Raw genomic sequence first — 5,702 nt, 5'->3', positions numbered from 1 at the left:
GTAAATGCAATGGTTTATAACATTAAGGACTCATATTACAGAGCTTTGGACATAAGCTTTCCATAAACTCGTAATGCAGATCCTTAATCTCGTACATTACAAGATTTAGGTTCTCATTTATGATTTTTTGCACCATGATTACAAGTTTGAGGTTCTTCCTTATCCCTAGAGTTGTAATATCATGATTTACAATTGAAAGGATCCCTCTTACAATGATAAGGTAAGTGTAGACTTTAACTTTGTAAATATGGTCCTTATTCTTGTAAATACAAGGGTTTATAGTATTATGGACCTCTTTTACAATGTTTTGGACCTCCATGTTCCATAAACTTGTAACGTGTATCCATAAATTTGTAATATCATAATTTACAATAGAAAGGATCTACATTCCAAGATGAAGTCAAGAATGGATCTTGGAGATGTAAACCTGGCCCTTATTCTTGTAAGCGGTTTACAATATTAAGGACCCATATTACAATGGTTTGGACATTGGCATTCCATAAACTTGTAAAAATTTACTCTTAATCTCGTAGATTATAAGATTTTGGTTCTCATTTACGCATTTTTGCACTAGGATTACAACTTTAAGGTTCTTTATAATCCATAATCTTGTAATGTTATAATTTACATTCGAAATGATCTATCTTACCATGTTAAGGTAATGGCGAATCTTGGAGAGTAAATTTGGTCCTTATTATTGTAAACACAAGGGTTTACAATATTAAGGACCTTTTTTACATTGTTTTGTATGTCAATGTCCAAAATGTTGTAGAACTTGTAAACCTTTTGTTTGCAAGATTATGAATATACTTTACAAGTTTATGGAACACTCAGGTTCAAAACAATATAAAAAGGGTCATTAATACTATAAACCCTTGTGTTTACAAAAATAAAGACCACATTTATACAGCCATGTACCAAGGCCTTGGGAGAAATTTGAACATGTTTCACATACTATGCAATTGCCAAACAGGCTATGGTATTTGCATACTATAATGCAATTGCTGAACAAGCAATGGTAATTGCTTACCGTAATGCAATTACCAAACAATATGTGGTAATTGCATAACATAATGCAAGTGCAATTGAAAAACATGCAATTAATGTCTCCCGGTTGGGAATTGCTCATTATGTTGCCAATCTATCCTTTTACTCTTCCCGTGTTATCTAAATCCCAAACAAATGGTAAATGACAGATTTTTTCTTTGAAGGTTAGTGGGAAATTATAAGTAATTTGCAATTAGCAAGCGAAGATAGAATAATTGTGTTTACTAGCTTGCCATTGTATTTACTCATGCAATTAGTATCTCCCTGTTTGGCAATTATAGGTTACCTAGAACAAGTTCAGAGATTTCTTGAAGTTTTTGCATTTTATCGCATCGTCATGCCAGTCCAAGTTGGTTTTTAAGTTTAGGCGATTACAAATTTATGGATTGGGGTGAATCATGATGTTCTAATTAATAGGAAAAATTGTGTAAATTCGGACCTGAAGTCTTATAGCACATGTAATGGAATGAGATTTGGATAGATTTGCAATTACAAAACATAGTGTAATGCATTTGCAAAGTGGTTACCTGCATGCCATGGCTATTTTGCACGTAATTAGTGGCTCTAGTTTGAAAATTTGACATTATTTGAGAGGCATTTTGGACATTTATCACATTGACCGCCCCACACCCTCATCTGCACTTCCCGATGTTATTAGTGACTGAACTCATAGAAGGTGATTCCTCGCAATTACCAGACAGGGAGCTAGTAATTGCATATGGAAATAACTTAATACATTGCAAATTGCATTTTAATGGCATTTTCATTCTTTAACTGTTTCGATGGTCATATAGAATTTTATGCCGCATACAAAAAAATATAGAACTGATTTCTTCAATCAAGAATTGAAACCATTGAAAGCATTGCATAGATAAATAGATGAAAGAGGTACTATTCAATTAATCACATAAACATGGAAATGAAATAATAACGGAAAGGAAATGATAAAAGAAAATTGCTCAATACCCTGTGCGGAAACCATTTCCAATTTCAAGTAAAACATCTTTGAAGATTACATAAACACAACCAAATTACATGTGATAGATATGGGCATATATAAGCATATGCACCATATACCTGTAAAATAAAAAATAAAATATCTCCAAAATTAAACAATCCAAAATTCAGAGATTCCAAAACCAACTAAAACAATCTCTAATCATTCCCCAAAATAAAAACAAACACTAACAGACCAAGCAAAAAAAATTTCTTCTTCATATTTCTAGCTATATATTTTCTATTTTTTTTTTTTTTGTCATTCAAGCTTGCTTTATTAAAGCATCAGCCAAAGACACCAAAGGCCAGCAAAACAACAAAGAACGACAAACAGAAAAATAAATATAAACCAAAGGCACCCTGCACAAGAACGCGGGTAGGTTAAGTAATAGCCCAAAAGAGAACCCATCATGCACACTCAAGGCACCCTGAGAAGCATTGTTGGGACCAATATGCGTCATTCTTGGTAGTCCTTCGCTCAGCATACTCCCTCTAATCAAATAAAGTTCACCAAATTTTGACAAGAAATACCTAAAAATCTAAGCTGGTTAAGTGGACTTTGGAAGAGGTAATTAGAGAAAAAATTCATATTCAATGGAAATTTCAAAAATTATGAGAAGATCATCATTATATAATTTCAACACTAGTATAAAGTTCAATAAAAAAATAATTTATAGATATTGAAACTGACCCGCCAAAAATTGGAATTTCAATATAAAATTTCATACCAAGTGGATCTTGAGAGTTAATTCAACTCAAAAACTACAACAGAATATAAAATCTAGAAAATATTAGGCTCAACAAGAAATACAAGAGAATAAAAAATAAAATAAAAACAAAATCGAGGAAAATGATATTTGCTAGAGGGTGATGAGATGAGGTCCAAGATTTGAATATCACAAATATATGTCACGGTCTATCATTATTCTTTTCTCCAATTCTTGCATAAAATGCAACAATATAGACTCCATTAAATTTCACAAAATGACTTGGGCACAGCTCTAAGAGGGTGAGCCATTTGCAAGGTGAGGCCAAACTTCTCTTCCATGTTCAAGGTCTCTGGTAAAACCCCATCTTCAAGCTTCCATTCAAAAGAGTTAATGAGTGAACCCAACATCAAAGGCAGAATTGGCATTGTCCATGGCAAGCCAGGACATATTCTCCTCCCAGCACTAAATGGAATAAGCTCAAAGTTTTTCCCGGCAACATCAATTTGGTCATCCAATCCTAAGAACCTTTCAGGCACAAATAAGCTTGGGTTGTCCCAAATGTTGGGGTCTCTGCCGATGGCCCATGCATTCACAAAATATAACTGGCAGATTTCAAAGTCTGAATCGGCTTTTCGAGGGAGAGGCAATGGAGTTGCTGGGTGCAGCAGAAAGGTCTCCTTGATTATTGCTTGGAAGTAAGGAAGCCGAGCAATAAGGCTCGTCAATGGGCCGGGCTGGCCTGGGCTTTAAAGAGGGGAGAGAAAATACTGGGGTAGGCCGGGCCGAAACGGGCCTACTTCATTCGAAAAAAAATCATTAACTTAATCATAAGGACATTTTAGTCAAAATTTGAGATTAAACTCACTTAATTTCAATATTTATACATCAAACCAAATTCATAAAAAAAAAACCCAATAAAGTCACACAACTTAATAAGATTTTCCACAAAAATAATAAAACCAAGTACTATTTTTGAGGTTATTACATAATTAGACCGTAATATGTTTTAAGAAATAATTTAAAAAAATAATAAGTATAAAAAAATTTAAAAGGATGGTATGCAAATGTTTGGTGATGTGTTCAAGAAAAGCATGATTATATTTGGTGGTATGATTATATTTGGTAATATGATATGTTGTTCATCTTATTTATATGTATAATTGTTGTATTAATAATTGACACAAATTAATGTACTAATCATCCAATTTTAAACTGAGAATGAGTAAAGAAAAGTAAATGAAATGCAACAAATTATATATGTGATTTAATTGATATAATCCTAATCCTAAACTCTATTTATACATAATTATATATGTATGCAGGCCTAACGGGCCGGACTTTTGTGTTTTTCGATGGGCCGGGCGGGGTCCCATCGACCCATGAGCCCGCAGGCCAAATAATGAGGCCTACCGAGCAATGTCTCCTTCTTCTACTGGTCTTCCTTTGCCAATGATTTTCCCTAGCTCTTGTTGAGCTTTTGACAGCTTTTCAGGATTGCGTAGCAGCTCAACCATTGCCCATTCCAACGTGGCTGAGGTTGTATTTGCGCCCGTAGTAAATAGAATCTATTCACATAATAAGTCACAAAAATTAATGGCATAACAAATTATAATGACCAAGCAATTAAAAACAAAAAAACAACTAACCAGAAGCAGATGTTGAAGTTTGGTCATGTCCATGTCCTCACTGTTCACTCCACTGATGTTCAAAAAAGTATCCAACATATCATTGGTTATGACATAATCATGGGCTTTTCTAGATTCCAATCTTTGGATAATGATGCGGTCAAAGACCTGTTCTATCTTCTGGACATGTTTTATCATGTGCCGCCTAGTTTAGCTTCTCTGCCTCTTCCATTGAACCCCACATAGACTCCTTAAACTCTCTGGCCATCTCATTACTTGCGTCAACCAAATCCACAAAGAACATAGTATGCGAAAGCTGATTAAGAGTCGTTTTGAAAGTGGCCCTTCCAAAATCTACCACCTCACCTTTGACCAACCTTTCATTGACATCATATATGAGCTCTTCCACTTTCATGCGGCGGCTAGGTTAATTGGCTTTAAGGATTTTGGGGGCGAACAAGTAAGAGTTGCATATTTTTCGAAGGCTTCTTCATTTGGATGAAGTTGGTATCCAGGGCAGGCTGTCTCCTCGAAGGTCACTGGTTTTAGGCCTCATAATTTGGCCTACGAGCTAATGGGCTGATGGGGGCCCTCCCGGTCCATGGGTCGGACTTGGGCTTTGAATGTTCTAAACGGTCAGGCCCGGTATTTTCTCTCTCCTCTTTAAAGCCCGGCCAAGCCCAAGCCCATTAAATTTAGGCCAAGCTAGCCCGGCTCGGCCCATTGACGAGCGCTAGCTGGCTTAGATTGCATCTGGCATAGTTCGGCTGGAAAAGAATCGATCATGTATTCGGAGGACTTGTTTGGTTGTGTTTGACGAAGAAACAACCACCGTTGTTACCTGGCCGAGTTGCAGAGTTATAATGGGGCCATAAATTTGAGAAAGCTTGGTGAAATCGAGATGGGGTTTGTTTCCAAGCTCTAGGAGATTGCCAATGAAAGGATGCTTTGGTCCAGGTGGAAGAAGATGCCTTTTGGGGTTGGCTTTGCTTCTGAGGGCTTGAATTGAGAACAAGAACACAAAGAAAAGACTGGTTAGGAGGGCCATACAAAAACTCAAGAAATCCATTCTCTCTCTCTCTCTCTCTCTCTCTCCTCTCTCTCTCTCTCTCTCTCTCTCTCTCTCTCTCTCTCTCTCTCTGTGGTTGTAATTTCAGACAGAAAACAAAAGTTAAGAGAGAGCACAAACCTTTTCACGTCCGACATCCTAAATAATTGTTAACGTGAAGAACACGGAGTTGTGGAGTTGTGCGCTAAAACTAGTCTTTCTACTTGATGGCCAACTTGGAAGTGTCTATAAAAGAACATTTTAGTGTTTATTTAG

At 36.1% G+C, this 5,702-nt stretch overlaps 1 pseudogene; it reads right to left on the bottom strand.

Annotated features, from left to right (window-relative positions):
- Positions 1–3,013: 3,013 nt before the first annotated feature.
- Positions 3,014–5,426, bottom strand: LOC117617357 (annotated as a pseudogene).
- Between the last annotated feature and the right edge of the window lie 276 nt (positions 5,427–5,702).

This window comes from Prunus dulcis, chromosome 2 (assembly GCF_902201215.1).
Source record: "Prunus dulcis chromosome 2, ALMONDv2, whole genome shotgun sequence".
NCBI classification, from domain to species: Eukaryota; Viridiplantae; Streptophyta; class Magnoliopsida; order Rosales; family Rosaceae; genus Prunus; species Prunus dulcis.
The sequence above is the reverse complement of the archived record's forward strand: the minus strand, read 5'-3'. Positions and strand labels throughout refer to the sequence as shown.